This window comes from Acomys minous (genome assembly GCF_964271855.1).
Source record: "Acomys minous genome assembly, chromosome: 13".
NCBI classification, from domain to species: Eukaryota; Metazoa; Chordata; class Mammalia; order Rodentia; family Muridae; genus Acomys; species Acomys minous.
The window spans coordinates 29,663,493-29,681,216 of record NC_140495.1 but is presented as its reverse complement, the minus strand read 5'-3'; the positions used below and the strand labels follow the sequence as shown (position 1 = coordinate 29,681,216).

The following is a 17,724-nucleotide window of genomic DNA, read 5'->3' as shown; positions in this document are numbered from 1 at the left end:
TGTATTTTTCCTTAGGTGAATATAAATTCCATCAGCCACTGTCATGCCAGCTGGCACAAGGAAAATGTGGTACCAAGAAACCTGAAGTGGAAATATAGCATGATCTTACTCAAGTGTAGTTAATATCCAACTGTCGTTGTTTCTCCTGAGAACCTTAAAACTTAGGACTGGGGCTGGAGAAAGAGCCCAGCAGGTAAAGGTACTTGTCTCTAAAAATCTGCCAACTTGGATTTGATCTCCAGAACCCATGGGAAGTGGAAAGAGAGAATCAATTTCAGAGTTGCCCCTCTGGCTTCCACATGCATTATATGGCTACACAGTCTCTGCCCTGCCTCACACCCTCCCTCTCACTCTCACTCTCCCTCTCACTCTCCCCAGCCCTCCTCTCTCTCTCCCTCCCTCCCACAACCCCTTCTCTCTCAAAACAAAACCCTTTCAGGACCACGTAACAACTTGATTGAGGTCTGGTTAAGGAACCTTGGAGATTTTCAGTTGTTTCCCAGTGGGTTAGCGGTTACTCATTGCTTGTTTTGGCATCTCTGATTGTGTTCTCCTTCATGCCAGGTTCTCACTCCCAGCAGCAACTGTTGCTCCTGTTCTCCCAGAGAAACCTCTGGCCTGATACCCCGAGTGTAGTTTCTACCCTGGATTCATGCACCAACCCTAGACTGGGTCCCAGATGTTCCAGGTTTTTGTACTCATCACTTGTATTCTCTCTTTTGAGCTAGTAGATAGATGTAGCCTCTGCCTTCCTGATTGAGCCGATAGTAAGAACTTCTCACAGCCTTTAATTCAAGGAAGGAAGAAATAAACGGCAGTCTTCAGGCATGGCAGAAGTTACTGATCAGACTGAAAGAGCTGCTACACAGAACAGAAGAAGAGGAGAGCAGAGCCTATGAAATAAAGTTTGAGAGTTGAGCACTGACTGAGCCTCACCCTTCCCTTGTCCCCCTTTGGCGTTGCAGGTCAGCAAGCTGGCGAAGAGGACCACATGCCCACTCTCTTGGTACATAAAGAAAGTCAGCCCTTATTTCTTGCCTGGTATCTGTGTTCTCTTAGGGTTTGCAGAACCTCTGTCCAGGCCCTTCTGGCTTTCATGGTCTCTGCTGAGAAGTATTTGACCATGTCCCTTGGATGGAGATGCCTGGTGGCACTCAGAGGAAAGATAATAGGTCACCAAGGAGAGACTTGATACCGTATGAGCATATTCAGGGGGAGGAGATCCCCCTCAGACACAGACTTAGGGGAGGGGAGGGGAGTAGGGGGGAAGTGGGAGGAAGGGAGGAGTGGGAGGATACATGGGATGGGCTAACAACTGAGATGTAATATGAATAAATTAATTAAAAAAAAGAAGAAAAATAAAAAGAAAGTCAGACCATGAGTGAGAGAAGGTTCATTCAGAGTGAAAAATCACAAAATTCCTCATGTTTATACCAGTTTTATCTTTATTAAATCACAGCTTTCACGTACATTGCCAAAGATATATTTACTAAACTTACTAACTTAAGGGTGATACTTCATAAGAAACTGTGAGCACTTCCATTGTTGAGCTAATCTTCGTAAAGTTCTCCGGGGAGCTTATATTAGTCTGACAAGTTAAGATGGTTCTGACACTCAGATACAAAGTATTTTCTCAGGATGTTAAGACTACTATAATGGCAAACCAATAATGATAATCCAATTCTTAACCAGAAACAGAAAAGCCCCCATAAAAAGGCAAAGGATCACATTGCTGAACATGGATGAAAAAGTGTGTTGATGGGCTTATGAATTGCATTAATGAAGCTTTTTGGAAGTTCCAAGTGTCGTACACATTTACTTGTTTTTTTTTTTTTTTTCTTATTTCTCATTGAGTCAAGAGATATATTCTCATCTTCCAAAAGGCGGAACTTCATTGGCATGGATTAAAAAAAGATGGATATATGTATCTTGGAAAAGAATATTCCTAAACACTAGAAAATATTTCCCGGTGAAGTTGTCTATGAAATAAAATATGCAGCTCTGTGGTGGTTTGAATAGGTACGGTCCCCATATATTCATATGTTTGAATGCTTGGCCATAGGAAGTGGTGCTATTAAGAGGTGTGGCTCAGTGGTTATTTAAGAACACTGTGGCCAAGTGATGGTGGCATACGTTTAATCACAGCACTTGTGGGACACAGGCAGGTGAATCTCTGTGAGTTCAAGGCCAGCCTGGTCTATAAAGTAAGATCCAGGACAGTCAAGATTATACAAAGAAACCCTGTCTAGGGGAAAGAAAAGAAGAGAAGAACACTGTGTTGGTGTGTGTATAGGAGTTTAGGGCATTGTGGAGGTCAGAAGTCACATTCCCTGGAGATGCAGTTCCAGGATTACGTAGGCACTAAGGATCAACATTTGGATCTCCTGCAAACATCTCCAGCTTCAGAAAACAAACAAACAAACAAACAAACAAACAACAACAAAACCAAGTGTCTATACTCTCAATTCTGAGGGTTTTTAATTTTCATTTTTGTGTAGGAAGTTATGAATGAAAAAAAAAATAAAAACTGGATGGGCTACTCATGCTTCTAATCCCAGCACTTGAGAGGCAAAGTCAGGTGGATCTCTTTGAGTTCGAGACCAGCCTGGTCTACAAATTGAGTCCAGGACTGCCGAGACTACACAGAGAAACCCTGTCTCAAAAAACAAAAAACAAAAAACAAAAACAAAAACAAAAACAAAAAACAAAAAACAAAAAACAAAAAAAAAGTGTCCTTATTAGAGAAAGTGTGTCACTGTGGAGATGGGGCCTTGATGTCTCACATATACTCAAGCTATGCCCAGTGTGACACACACTCTCCTTTTGCTGACTGCAGACCAAGCTGTAGAACTCTCAGCACCTGGATGTTACTGTTCTTCCCACCATGATGATAATGAACTAAAACCTTTGAAACTTCAAGCTGGCCCCAATTAAATGGTTTCTTTTATAAGAGTTGCCTTATAACCTTATAAACCAAACTAAAGCACTCCTCAGTAAATATTTTACTGCTAATGGACATGGGGGTGTTTTCTTAAGAGTAAATGCTTTCTTTGCAGATGTTCTCCATCTTGCTGTCATTAAATTGCATCAGAAACCCAATTTATTTCTCCAGTTACCTAGTACCCAACTTTTTTTCTTCTTTAAAACAATAGAAACTAGTGAAAACTTTTCCTTATCCTCACACATTGCACCGACTAGGAATCTGAATGGCTTTTTTTAAGAACCAAGAACAAAAAAAAGTTTCAATTCACACAGCATTGATCAGATAAACATAGGAAATAACATTTTATATTTGCAAAATGCTCATTTAAATAACTAAAGATATAAACTCATCAAACACGTTACTGTTAAAAGTTGTTGGTCCTGTGCAGAAAAATATTGCATTTCCATAGAGGGGAAGGCCAAATTGTAAATGGGAAAATATGTTTCAGTATGTAAATCTTATGTAATTATTGATAATATACAGTATGTATGTTAAGAAAATAAGCTAGGTGTTGCCAATTAAACTGTGAAATATGCTTTCTTATTTCATATAAATTTCCCACACATTTTTATATTGTCTTAAAATATACTTTTAGTATTGTATTTTCTGAAGGAATGCTCAAATTTTCTCTCCCACATATTTCTAACATCTGGTACTCTTCCTAAAAAAAAAAAAATGCAGTGTTGGCACTTTCTTAAGCATCATAGATAGCATAAAGATAACATCTTTAGACAACAATAAAGATGTTGTAAATCACAATTAAAGTCATCATATAGAAGTAAATGGAAACAATGAAATTATGACCAAATTGGCACATAAACACTATTGATACCCACATCACTACCCTACAATAGCAATCTTGAGCTGAGAGACCATGAAAAGAGAAGATGATCTCAGACACATAAAATGTTCCAAAACATGCAGCTCTGTACTGCAGGAGACAGTTGCTCAGCTCTTACCCGTGGATGTGTAACCAGTTTCCCAAAGAGGTGTCAGAGTGTTCCCTTCCAAATCGGAAAGGAGACTATGCTGTCATAGAACACCATACTTCCGGACCCAAGAGAGTGAAATGGGACAAACACACTCTCTAAAGAAAAAAAAAAATCAAAGAAAACATATGATTCCAGTGAGGGAAAATGGAGAAAAGATTGTATCTATTTTGGAAACCTATCTTGGTGTCTTGGTTTTTACTTTTTTTCAGTGCAAAAGAAGCATTCTCTACTGATTACAATTCCTGGCACCCCTCCTTTAAAAACAATACAAAACAAAGCTTTTAAGACAGCATCTTACTACTCTGCCCAGACAGGAGACTTAGGATCTTCATGTCTTAGCCTCCAAGTAGCTTGGATTATATAAGCTTCTCTGACCAGGCCTGCCTAGACCTGTGGTGTTTTCATTTTTTCTGAACAACCATCGGTTACTTCACTTCCCTCTTCCTTGCTCTTATTCTGGAGAGGGAAAGAATGAAACTGCTGTCAGTCTTTGCCTTGAAGACAATGTCTATTTAGGAATAGATAAATCCAGGCCAAAGTCAGAAAATAACTCTTTTATGTAAATATTTGCTTACTGTTAGAGGAAATTTCATTTATGAGAGCTGTATTTATATTTTTTTTCATAGATGAAAACTAATGGGTACATCATAATCTCATGATAGTTAAAACTCTAACTAGATTTTCATTTAATATAATATCTTGTATAAAAGGTACGGTTTTTGTTGAACGTAAATTGATACAGAGGGCCAACGTCTTTCCTTGGCTCATTGCTCACACAGTATTTGTAATGTTTTTAAATGGGAAAAATCACCAAACAAAACTTTTGAGTTGAAAATTTTTCAAATGTTTAAAATACCAACAGATCAAGTTAATAAGTCTCATTTTTTTTAAATTGGAAGAATATAGCAGGATAATTTATTGAGAGTATAAAAATCTGATCTTGCTTCTTATAGTCCTTTCCTTGTTTCTGTCTTCAGATGCTTGGCAAAAGCAATTTAATGAAGGTAGGGCTCCCTTGAGCTCAGAGTTTCAGGGTTTATTGCAGAGAAAGTAGGGTAGTATGGTCTGCTCTAGCTGTGACTGGTCATTTTAAATCCAGCATCAGGACATGCCCTCACACACATTCCCAGGTAAACTTGATTCAATAAACTTGAAAGAGTTATGAACTAAGAAACTTTTAGTAATCCTTTATCAATTTAATGAAATTTAATGGAAAATAAGACACTTTCATAAAGAGTGAAACATTCTATCTCTGTGCTGGTTTCCCACATCTCCACTCTCTTATTCTGTTGCTCTTTCTGACCCCTTCTGCTGTCTGTTCTGTTTCCCTTTCTGAGTGAGATTCAAGCATCTTCTCTTGGGCTCTGCTTCTTACTTAGCTTCTTGGGGCTGTGAGTTATAGTAGGGTTAACTGTGGGTCTTCTCTTCCCTGGTGTGTGTGTGGGAGGCGGTGCTGTTGGCCACCAGCCCTTGAAAGCAGAAGGAGCAGAAGGCAAAGTGCAGGGCTCTGAAGGTCATGAGCACAATGGAGAATGACCCTCTGGGAACCACTTCAGGGAGCTAGTTCATCTTTAATCGAGGGAAAACAAAAGCTATATAGACCTTGGGGAGTCGGTGGCAGGCTGCCAGGATAGGTGTACATAATTGGTTGGAATTAGGCACTTCAAGGATGTTTGATTTGCACTTGGCAGATTGCTCCTACCATATCAATGGAAACTCAGTATCTAATTATCCTATAGGTGCAGGGAGGGGAGAGGTAGCAGGGACTATGTCAAGGACCATATGTCAAATGTTGTTAGGGGCATCGATGTCGAAAGTTACTCTCCAGATGAAGTCAGACAGAAAGTAGGAGGCTGTGCTCAGGGAGAGGGGGTCCTCAGAATGGCTATCCAGACTGGGAGGATTGCAACCTCAAACAGCAGGGTCCTTTCAAAAGTTAACCTGTACTACATGGCTAATATCCACTTATAAGTAAGTACATAGTCTGTGTGTCTTTCTGGGTCTGGGTTACCTTATTCAGGATGATCTTTTCTAGTTCCATCCATTTGCCTGCAAATTTCATGATTTCCTTGTTTTTAATAACTGAGCAGTATTCCATTGTGTAAATGTATTATAGTTTCTTTATCAGTTCTTTAGTTGAAGGACATCTAGGTTGTTTCCAGATTCTGGCTATTGCGAATAAAGCTGCTATGAACATAGCTGAGTGAATGTTCTTGCTGTATTATCGAGCATCTTCTGGGTATATGCCCAACCTGGGCCCAGGAGGCTTGTGGAGACGGAAGCACCAACCAAGGACTGCAGCTAGGCCACCTACACATATGTACCAATGGGCACATTGGTCTTCATGTGAGTTCCGTAGTAAGGGGAGTAGTGGCTGTCTCTGACAAGGACTCAGTTACATGCTTTTTAAAAATCACTTCCTCCTGGCCAGGCTGCCTTGCCAGGCCACTGAGGAAGAAGATGCACTCAATCTTGATGTTATTTGATGTGCTGGTGTGGTTTGGTGGTGGTGAAGGGCTCCCATTTTATGAGAAGTAGGAGAGGGGGGATAAGGGGAAGAGAGAGGGAGGGTAGGGCCTGGAGGAGAGGAGGGAGGGGGCTACGATTAGGATGTAAAGTGGATAAATTAATTTTTAAAAAATGAAATTTTTTTCCTTCCTGTCCTGCACTGATCACTCTTCATGATTTAGGACATTCACAGAAATATCTCTGTCTCTGTCTCTGTCTCTGTCTCTGTCTCTGTCTCTGTCTCTGTCTCTCTCTCTCTCTCTCTCTCTCTCTCTCTCTCTCTCTCTCTCTCTCTCTCCCTCTCCCTTGCCCTGCCTCTGTCTCTTGCTCCATCCCTCCCTCGCCCTTCTTTCCTCCTTTCTTATAATAAAAAAGCTGTGAACATTTAAAAATGAAGGAATTTGTCTGCAGAATACCAGGAAGACTGCTGTGAAACAGTCTTTCCTAGAAACAGCTAGACAAAGAACCGTAGACAAAGAACTATAGGCAGCTAATGGCTGCTGGAGAAAGGAAATTAGCCTTTCTGAGGGATGAGCCCCTTCTTGGTTGTCTGATATATAGAGTAGTCAGTCCTGACACCATACACAAACAAACAGCAAGACAGGACTTAGGGAGGAGAGAAGCGGGAAGAGAGGATGGAAGGGAGGGAAGGAAAGAGGGAGGGAGGGAGGGAGGGAGGGAGAGGGAGGGAGGGAGGGAGGGAAAGAAGAAGGAAGGGAGAGAAAATGTGTGTGTGTGTGTGTGTGTGTGTGTGTGTGTGTGTGTGTGCATGTGTGTGTGTGTGTGTGTGTGTGTGTGTGTGCGAGCACGCACGTGCGCACATGCAACAACAATAATAAAGAGACTATCAACTTGAGCATGGAGAAATATGAGATGAGTTTGGAGAATCCCAGCTGGGAGGATCTGAGGGGAGAGAAAATGTAATTATATTTTATTTAAAAACATTGTTCAAAAGTAAAATCTGTAATAACCTGACAAGCCTATTGAAATACGTCTCCTTCCTTTAATTTCATCATTTTGGACTGACTCTGTTCTTTTTCCTAGCTTCCTGGTGTCTCTCAATTTTCATTATAGTTCAAATTTCCCAAAGCTGGGTCCTCAGTGTTTACTTAAAATGTATTGTTTTCAAGAGAAAGCAGAGAACAAAGGGATTGAAAGATGAGCAAGGCTCACACACAGAGTATAGAATGATTTCAGCTGGGCCCGCTGTCTGCTGTAAGTGGGTTCTGCACTCAATGTGCCATGCCGGTTGTGACCTGTGCAGGTGTCTGTGGTCAGGCAGGCACAGCATGGGTTGTACCCTCTGGTTCTGAAGAATTCTGTATGGCGGCCAAGGTCAGACTTCTACATGAGTTTTATTTTTGATGGCATTTGATTCTACTTTTCTAAATACTTTTCAGAATGTGTGTAGATAATGACATCACTGTCGTCCGCCAGCACGTCTCCTGAAAAGATTTCTTCTGAGAGTGTTTCCTAAGATGTTGATGCCCACCTAATTGCATCACAGTTTTTACTTTTTCAATTTCCCTTTTGTGTGTGTGTGTGTGTGTGTGTGTGTGTGTGTGTGTGTGTGTGTGTGTGTGTCAGTGTTTTTTTATTTATTAGCCAAGAGCAGAAGTAGGAAAAGATGGATGACAGAGAGGTAATGGTAAGTTAGCTGTTTTCCTATATATACAGAGTTTAGAGATTTCCAAAGTTTTAGCACATCTAACCAGCCCATTTTCATAACAATATATAATTAATGCACATTAATTATAAGTGTAGGGCTATAATGGTTTGTTTCTTAGATACATCCTGAGAGTCTTCTTCTATGCCTAACCTGATTTGGAACTTGGTACAACTCGGGGATTTTTTTTTAACTTGTCATCTTCTTTCCTAAGCCTCCTGGGTCATGGAGTTACATGTGGAATGTACTGCTAGCCTTTATTATTCTTACCTTTAAATAAATGTTTATGTCAATTTACTTTTGGAAAGTGATTGGGTCCTGATCTAATCAATGGATTGTTCAATAGATATGAGCATTATTTGACCATATTCCTGGGAAGCAAGGAAATCCAGGTTGTGCCTATCTAGGTGGAGGGACAGATGGCTGGTGTGTATGTGTGTGTATGTGTGTGTATGTGTGTGTGTGTGTGTATTTGTGTGTATGTGTGTGTGTATGTGTGTATGTGTGTGTGTGTGTGTGTGTGTGTGTGTGTGTGTGTGTGTGTAGGGAGTAGCATGTCCAGCTTGTGCATCTTGCTCTTGTCTGTTTTTGTTTTTGCTTTTTATGGTCATCCTTTCTCTGCTCGTGGAACCATGAAGCCTCTGCCCCTATGGGACAAGGAAAATACTTCCTTCTTTTAAACTGTTTCTGTTCAGTATTGTGTCTCATCTAAGAAAAGTGACCAGAACTGTTGTGTCCTTGCCTTCGTTGCCTCACTAGATACAGACAAAGACATAGACAGACAGACAGACAGACAGACAGACAGACAGACACACACACACACACACACACACACACACACACTTCAATCACTCCGATAAGATTCAAGCAACAGATGTAAGCTATGCTTTCCCTATTGTCCCTTTGGAAATGGAAAGTGAAAGCAATTTCTAGAAGAGGCTAAGTATATTTGGTGTTATTATATCAGACATCTTTGGCAAGTGATCCAAAGCTGCCATTTCAAATAAATAGCTGAGGTCATTCTTCCAGTCACAAATCAACTCCTGGTCTCACTTGTGTGTCCTGTTGTTTCCAAATCCCATTCCTGTCACTTTGAGAATAAATATCAGAAAAACATTACCCTTCTACAAAAAAGAAATAGTTTTCAACCACAAGGAGGTTATAGAGAACGTTTTAACTCTGAACATATTTCCTAGGTTATAAAATTAGTTGACAAGTTGAGATAAAATTTGAGGATACGCAAGATAATTTTCTGATTCTCTTGAGTTGTATATAGTTACAGGTATTTTCAGCTTTTGAAAGGCATGGTTTTAGTAAACTAAACTGTATTAAAGACAGTAACAATTTCACACAATTCTTTACAATGCCTCTTTGGAGTTCTTAAAAGAAAACCAAGCCGGGTGTGGTGGCGCACACCTTTAATCCCAGCACTCAGGAGGGAGGCAGAGGCAAATGGATCACTGTGAGTTCAAGGGCAGCCTGGTCTACAAAGTGTGTCTAGGACAGTCAAGGCTACACAGAGAAACCCTGTCTCAAAAAACCTAATTGGAGGAGGGGCTGGGAAGAAAACCAAGACCAGGTCACATCGAGTGATCAATATTTTCTTATTACTAGAATAAGTGGATTATTCACGTAAACTTTTTTTGTCTCCTAACAACCTATTTCAAGGAAAATTCAATATATTCCCCGCTACTATTTTTATTAGAAAAACTGTCATAAAATTGTGGCCAACTATATACTCACATCCTTACACAAAAACATCAAAGTATTTGTCATTGGGTTGCTTTGAGAAGCTAAGCGAGCAAGAGAGTTAGGAGGAAGTAAGTCAGGCTTTCCACATTGGGAAACGGAGCAATTTGGAAGGGGCTAAGGCAAGCAGCGCCCTTGATCATATTTCAACAACGCCAACATGGAGAAAAGCTATTTTCATCAGGTCAAGGACTGAATTCATTAACTATTTATCAGATGCCTGGCACTGAGCAGCATGAGGCTCCCAGCAGATGGCTTGGGACCTGAAATTTCCCATTACAACTATATCTTGCATTCAGGTCAGTTTTATGTTCTAACAGAAAGAGTCGCTGCATCTTCTTTTTGGCTTCTAAGTCTATGCTGTTCATGCTTTCCATTATATTGAACATTTAGCTTCTTTCCTTCTGTATTCATCCAAATCGCCTGCATTGAGACTTCCAAATCAGTGTAACTTTATAGTTCTGTATTTCTTTTTCCCAATAGCTCTACCCATTTCTTTAAAACTAAGGGAAACTATGAAGTATGATACTACCTCATTTAAAAAATATCGGTGTCCATTTTCTCTGTTGTTGGTGATCATAAAATCTTTATTTTACACTTGTTGAGTATCGGAGAGATGAGCTGACATTTCAGAACACAAATTGCTGATACTGGTGCTAACAGATTTCATTTCCAGACCAATTTTGGCACAGTAAATATTCTTGACTTCCATGTGATTCCTACTTTGCCAAAAGCACAAACTCCAGACTGAAAAGCTTTGCTAATAATGCAATAAATCCGTGGTAATGATATTTCTATCACAGGCCAACATTTAGGTCTGTTGTCTCAGTGTGTTTGCTCAAGTGAAATCCCAAGTACTATCAAGTTCAGTTTAATTTTCTCTTAATAAATCTTAGTGTATCTTTTGCAATAAATCCTTGAATATATCTATTGGCTTCTAGTATTCAATTCTGTTTGAATCTTCCAATTAAAAATTATTGCCTGTCATTAATGTTCTTTCCTTACACAGGATAGACACTATGCTAAGGAACATATTTAATCCCACAATAAACTTAGGCAAGAATTGCTTTTATGGAAGAAGTGGATATTGAGGCTGACTAACAATTTGTTGACTGTCTAAGGGAATTCAGAACAAAGGGCATGGACACATTTTGCTCAGCTGAATAAATGTCCTCCCAAGCCACTGACATTTTAGTGGAATTGAGTCAAATTTAAATATGTGATCCTGAGTATAAAACCACTTTCTTCAATAAGCAGAGAGAAGATAGAACAGTGTGAAGATGAGTGAGGTGAGCTGTGTTAATAAGGTCTTATTCCTACAGTCATAGGATGAACTTCTGTGTATATAACTTCTGAGAAAATAAATTGAGTTTCATACTAGATTTAAATTTGCCATGCTTGAAATGAGACAAGTCAGCTATCCTCAGCTTTAATTTCTTTACTTGTGTAGTAGTCAGACCATGTGACCTGTAATGCCTATGAACATTAAGAAAAACATATTTACTCTCAAAGTAGCCAAACAGAATTGGAGTAATTTACTCTCTGAGACCTTCAAAGGTAACTCTGTGCAAGTAGCACCCATGTATCTATGAGGTTTAACAATTGTTTATGTGTGAATTAAAGCAACAGATACTCTTAGACAATAATGACTTCCCCACATTTTACTCCTGATGTTCTTATTGCTGAGGAACATTTTCATAACGTCCTCAGACAACAGCTCCTTGCTAAGCTATTGTCTTTATTCACTGTTCTTGCTTTGAAGAGACACCATGGTCAAGGCAATGTAAAAGGAAGCATTTAACTGTGGCCTTGCTGACAGTTTCAGAGGGTGACTCCATGGTCATTGTGGAAGACAGTATGGCAGCAAGTAGGCAGACGTGGAACTGGAGCCTTAGCTGAGAGGACTTATCTCTGATCCAGAAAGGCAGACATAGAGAGACTGGGCCTATCATGAGCTTTTGAAAACTGAAAGCCCATCCCCAGTAATACACCTCCTCCGACTAGGCCACACTTCCTAATCCTTCCTACACTGGCCACCAACAGAGAATCAACTGTCCCAACTATATAAGCCTATGGGGACCATTCTTACTCAAACTACCACAGATATCTAGTGATAAAAGTTTTTTCTTTCATTTTTAGAAAGATTTTTAATTTAAGAAATGGACACAAATATTCTATAAGACCTAAAAGAAGTCATAAAGGTTGGAAGTTAGGTACTAAGGTTTGCAGCACACGCACCTTTGACTGGAAGGCATTTTTTAAATTCCTCCAGATCTAACACAGCCCTTACTGTCAGGGCTGAGTCATCACCATAGAAATAGCGTTAAAAAGGACACAATGCGCTTTCTGCTTATTTGATATTTACTCTTCTGTCTCATATTTGCTGGAAGGAGTGATTTTTAATGAACCTTCCTGAATTGTGTTCCTGCTTTGATTAGAGGTTTGGCATACAATTTTATTAGGTATTTTATTCTGTTCCAACATAATATACCTGTTACTATTTTAAGTAATTCAACTTTGACAGACCAATTTCTACCCTATGGAGTAGGCTGGGGTGTGGCAATTATCATGTATAATAGCACTTTGTACCTCTCAAACCACCCCATAAAGGCAGAAACTGCTTTGCATTTTTGTACTTTTCTTAACATCTAATTAAAAAGGTAACGCAATTTTATGGAAATTTATTTTATTGTAAGTGCTTCATGTAGCATTTCCACTGTCGTTTTCATAGAGATTTGCTTTAAAATGTACTTGGATGGTGATTTTATAACAGAAGAGGAAATAATTAGAATATAAAATTAACATGCATCCCAGGGCCATTTGTGTGATTTCAGCTTTTCCAGACTGAGCGCACATCAGAGCAAGATGCCCCCACTAGCATTCAGACTGGCCACTCTTTTTCCTGGATCCTTGTCCCCTCTGCTTGCTTGTGATTTTAACAACTGCAGTGCAGCTATTCTGGAGTTGCTTGTACTCTGCTAATGTAACAAGTTCTCAGCTTTACACTGAAGCAGTTTGGGGATGTTTAAAATTCCCTGTGAGATATGGTAAGGATCAGTTGCCAAGAGGCAGGTATACCGCAGGATGGGATGGGACGCGTTACTATCATCCATCAGTAGAAAACCAAATTGAGTTTCAAGGTTTCTCAGGAGTCTGGCCACAAATGATAACCCCTAAAAAGCCCAGAGCTCTTTGTACCAAGAATTAGGAAGTACCAGAGATAAATAACATTTCTGTTGCCAAGTAGCAGCCTACTCAATAACTGCATATGTGACTATAATGCCAAGTGCAGCTAGACAAAAGCAAAAAGAAGTCTGTCTCTCAAGAGAACACTTCTTTCTACCCTTAGTTCTTGAAAATTACCCTAGACCTATTAGAAATACCTGCATGTAAATGGCATTTACAGGTAATACATTTTAAATGTGTCCTCCAAAGTTGAAAATTTTAATCTTTGGTTCAACAACGTGCCATTTATCTATCTGTCTGTCTATCTATCTATCTATCTATCTATCTATCTATCTATCTATCTATCTATCTCTCTATCTTGATTTCTTTGAGACATAGTTTCTCTATGTAGAATTGGCTGTCCTGGACTTGCTTTGTAGATCAGGCTGGTCTCAAACTCATAGAGATCCACCAGCCTCTGACTCTGCCCTGTGCTGGGATTACAGGCGTGCGCCACCACACCTGGCAAGATGTATACTTTTTCAAGAAGTGCTCTGCCATCGTGAGTGGATTCACTGTATCTATGCAGATGAACTAGCATAAGAACATGTTTGGCCACAGCTTACCCCCAATTCTGGAAGTTCCCAGCCACTCTGATACAGCAGCCATCTCCCAGAGTCTGGGCCATACTGATTGTCCCTTCAGAGCCCTGAGTGGTGTGTCTCAATAGCAGCAGTGGTTGAAGTGCCACGACGCATGATTTTCATGGGAGGTTCTCAGGTCTTGAAATGAACACTGAGGACAGCAGATGAAGTGGTAAGGATAGACGGAGTCAGGTCACATGTCACAGTGGACACATGTTTTGGTTCTTTGGGGGTTAAAGGATGGCACTGTTGTGTCAAATCAAACCATCTATTCACTGTGGTCCAAGGTGCTGTGACAGCTCTGGTGCTTGACAATCAGACAGCTGGATCTAGTTGGCTTTCAAAAAAAAACAGGTTTTTGTGTCTGTGATGGGATGTTGGTGACACAGCAGTGCTAGACAAATATACAGGCCTCTGTGTTCTGGAGCAGTGGCTCTGCTCTCAAGAAAGTTTGTACTTCCATACCAGGAGGTCTGGCGACTTCAGTGAGATAACACAAGCTTCTTCCCTGAAGTAAATCTACATGAATGATGCAGCAGCTCCCGTGACTGTGTACTATATTTCTGATGAGATGATGGGCTCCCTCCTATACTTAGAAGCTCTGGGTCCATACACGTGGCTTTCTTCAGTACTCTCCCCATGGTGGGTTGAATGAGATGCCCACCATAATTTTCAGACATTTCAATATCCAGTCCCCAGTTGTTAGCTGTTTGGGCGAATTAGGAGTTCTGACTTGATGGAAGACGTCACTGAGGGTGACATCTGGGAGCTTTGAAGTTTTAGAGGACTTGATCATTTAGAGTCAGCTCTCTCGGCTTCATGCTGGTAGATTGAGGTGTGAGCATTCACCCTCTGCTCCAACATCATTCCTGCTTCTTTCTTCATGCCGCCGTTCCGTGATGGACTTCAATCCTGATGTCACTGTAAGCCCCAAACAAGTGCTTCCTTCTATGAGTTGGTCTCCTTGGTCTTGGTGTTTTAATCCCAGCAATGGAAAGTAGCTAACACACTACTGTTCACATTTTATCCCACCAAGAGGAGCTCCCAGCTCTGAGTTGGTAGCACAGGATCTGTGAACTGTCTTCTTTGTGCTGTTATCTTAGGTCTCTGCACTGGATACAGTTCTTGCTTATTCTTGAATGATCTGGTGTTCTTCGTCACTGCTCACCTTCATATGCTGCTATGCATTTCTTTCTCAGCATCTTCTTGGTGGTAGAAAGTGCACTGATGACCTCATTCGGAATCTCTGTATATTCCAAGAATTGTATGTCATCTGGGATACAACCATCATAAATGCCTTAGTTCTGAGACATCAAATCTGATGTGAGACTAGGATATCGTCTCTAGGGAATGCATATCGGTTTAGATTTTTCCACAAGCACACCTTAATACAGGGACTTAAAAGCAAGGAGATTTGGAGGTGTTTGGAGATGACTCTAGGAAGTATGTCAAAGGACTTAGGAAATAAGACAGACACCATAGAGATAACAATACATTGATTTGTGGCCCAACCCAGTTTGATCTTGTTGGGTGATTTCTGACAGATCACTAAACAGATCTTTCCTAATGAGTAGTAAGGAACTCAGGTAGCCGTCACTAACCACATTCATTTCTCCTGTTGCTGAGAAACAGTATGAGCAATAGAATGCGGAATAGTATTTCATCCCATGGATGCTCCTGGTAAGACTCCACAATTAACTCAGACATCAGGCAGCCCATCCTAGCAGTCACAGTTCCTTCATATCGAATCTGTAAGGGACAACTGAAGAAAGACCTCAGTAAACCCTGTGGTTCACCATTTCTTAAGTGTCTTAACCCATTTTGGAGATCACCATTCTAAGACAAGATATATTAGTTTCATATTGTCTTGACTGTATGCGACACTTCTCCTATTTTGTGTCATAATTGCCTATGCTGCTTTCCAGGGACCCAAAGCTGTTTTCACTGAGCATACAGACTCTCTACGTGGTCCTGAAGATGTCCAATGGGTGACTGAAGCTTAGCTTGTGTTTTCTTACGGCATCTCTACCATCATTGCCTTTGCCTTTGCCCCAGAATCTACCCAGTTTTGCATCCATACATTTTCATTTCTTTATAAATATTTATCCCAAATTATAATACAGTATTAATTGATGAATAATTTTTGACTCATTGTCTACACCTCCATCTGCCAATGCTTTTAAAGATCCTTACCAGCCACTATAATCAGAGGCACAAGACCTTAACCACAAAGACCATGAAAGGAATGAAAATAGGAGGGACTTGGGAGATCAATAAGTTCTTGATAATCATATTGTTTACAAAGCAGCACTGGGGGCTGGAGGGATGACTCAGAACTGGATGCTCTTGCAGAGGATCTGGGTTCTGTTCCCAGCAACCATATGTTGGCTTACAACCATATCCAACTTCAGTTTCAGAAGATCTTACACCTATGACCTCTGTGGGCACTGCACATACACACATGCAAGCTAAACACTCATACACATAAAATGAAGAGTTAAAAACAACATCAATTTTTAAATTTGTATTGTTTAATTAATCATATTATTTTGTTCCAACTCACCAATACGACACTGAGTATTGGGGTGAAAATAAATGTACAGTCACACAGTGTTACATGTCACCCTCTCCACAACTCAATATGTGTAAAAGATGTGCTATGAAGCAGGCAATATTAAAAACATGGAGACCTTCAACTAGAGGGGAAGGTAATACTAAGAGCAGGAGGAGGAACAAATACCAATAAGGATGCTAGAAAAAGACAAAAGAAAGTGTTATTTTGTGTTCACTTAAAAATCATATTTTATATATATATGGTCACAAACATAGAGCTATGTTGTGTCACTTGGGGTAATAAAGCTCCTCGGCAAGTGCTAGACTATTTAACTGTCACCCCAGGACCAGGTATAGGAAACCCCTGTTCAAGTTGTTGGTCAGGGGAGTACAAAAGTCTCCCAAAACAACATTGGTTATTAATTCTGCCTTTGGTTTCCTTGAATAACTGTTAGGTAAGACCCTATTGATGAAGACATACACACGTCAAACACAGGGCTTGAGAAATCAAGCTGGAAAGGAACTGGAAGGCCCTTCTTTATGGACTAGCTCTTACAGTATCTGGAGGTGTGACTCAGTCTGACAACAGCAAAAGCAATTGCTAATAGCCTATGAATAACAACAATCACTAGTCCAGCTAGATATCCTCGGTGATGTCAGGCAACATGGCAACATGGCAACAGGTGATATGGCAACATGGATGGGGGAAATGCCACAAGGGCCCACTCCTCAATGAAGATACAGGCAATAAATGGCTGCAAAATAAGGGAGAATATATTTTCTCCAGGGACAAGCCCCCTCATAGCTTATTCCATCTGAATGAGTCAGTCCTAACACATGTTCAAAGGAGCTACAGTAAATGGACTAAGCAAGTTTTATGAATGTATGAGTTTGTATATGTGTGTGTGTGTGTGTGTGTGTGTGTGTAACAATAATCATTAAGGATAAGCTTTGAATCTGAGAAGGAGTGAGGCATAGGATTTGGGAAAAAGAGGGATAGAAACAATATAAGTACTGTACTTATGTATGAAATTCTCAAAAACATTACAAATTAAAAAGGCAAGAGTAATAGTGAAACTGAGTAGAGCAATTTTGAAATGACTTTTGAATTTTTAACTCCATTTGTTATCAGATTATTTTATTGTCAATTTAGGCAACTTAGTTTTAATTTTTTAATTTCAATTTTATTATACATATGTGGGTATCCTTCTTGTTTGTATGTCTGTGTACCACTTGCCTGCCTGGTGTCTACAGAGACTAGAAAAAGATTACTGATCTCTTGAACTGGACTTACAGTTAGTTGTGAGCCACTTCATGGGTGTTGGACATTCAGCTCCTGTTCCAGGGAGAGCAGCCAGTGATCCTAACAATGTCCCAAGGCTCTAGGCAATTTCATTTTAATTATTAATTCATTCAATAACTGGCTCACAACATTCCTGTGAAGTGCTTTTGATGAAGCAGGCA

At 40.1% G+C, this 17,724-nt stretch overlaps 1 long non-coding RNA gene across 1 annotated transcript in view; it reads right to left on the bottom strand.

Annotated features, from left to right (window-relative positions):
- The window catches only part of LOC311580688, a 30,321-nt gene extending 15,395 nt beyond the window's left edge, over positions 1–14,926 (bottom strand). Inside the window, exons 1-2 of the long non-coding RNA XR_014773558.1 lie at positions 13,690–14,926; positions 3,943–4,070 (exon numbers count right to left, since the gene is read on the bottom strand). This is a non-coding gene — a long non-coding RNA (uncharacterized lncRNA). The remainder of the gene's footprint in view (positions 1–3,942; positions 4,071–13,689) is intronic.
- Positions 14,927–17,724: the final 2,798 nt, after the last annotated feature.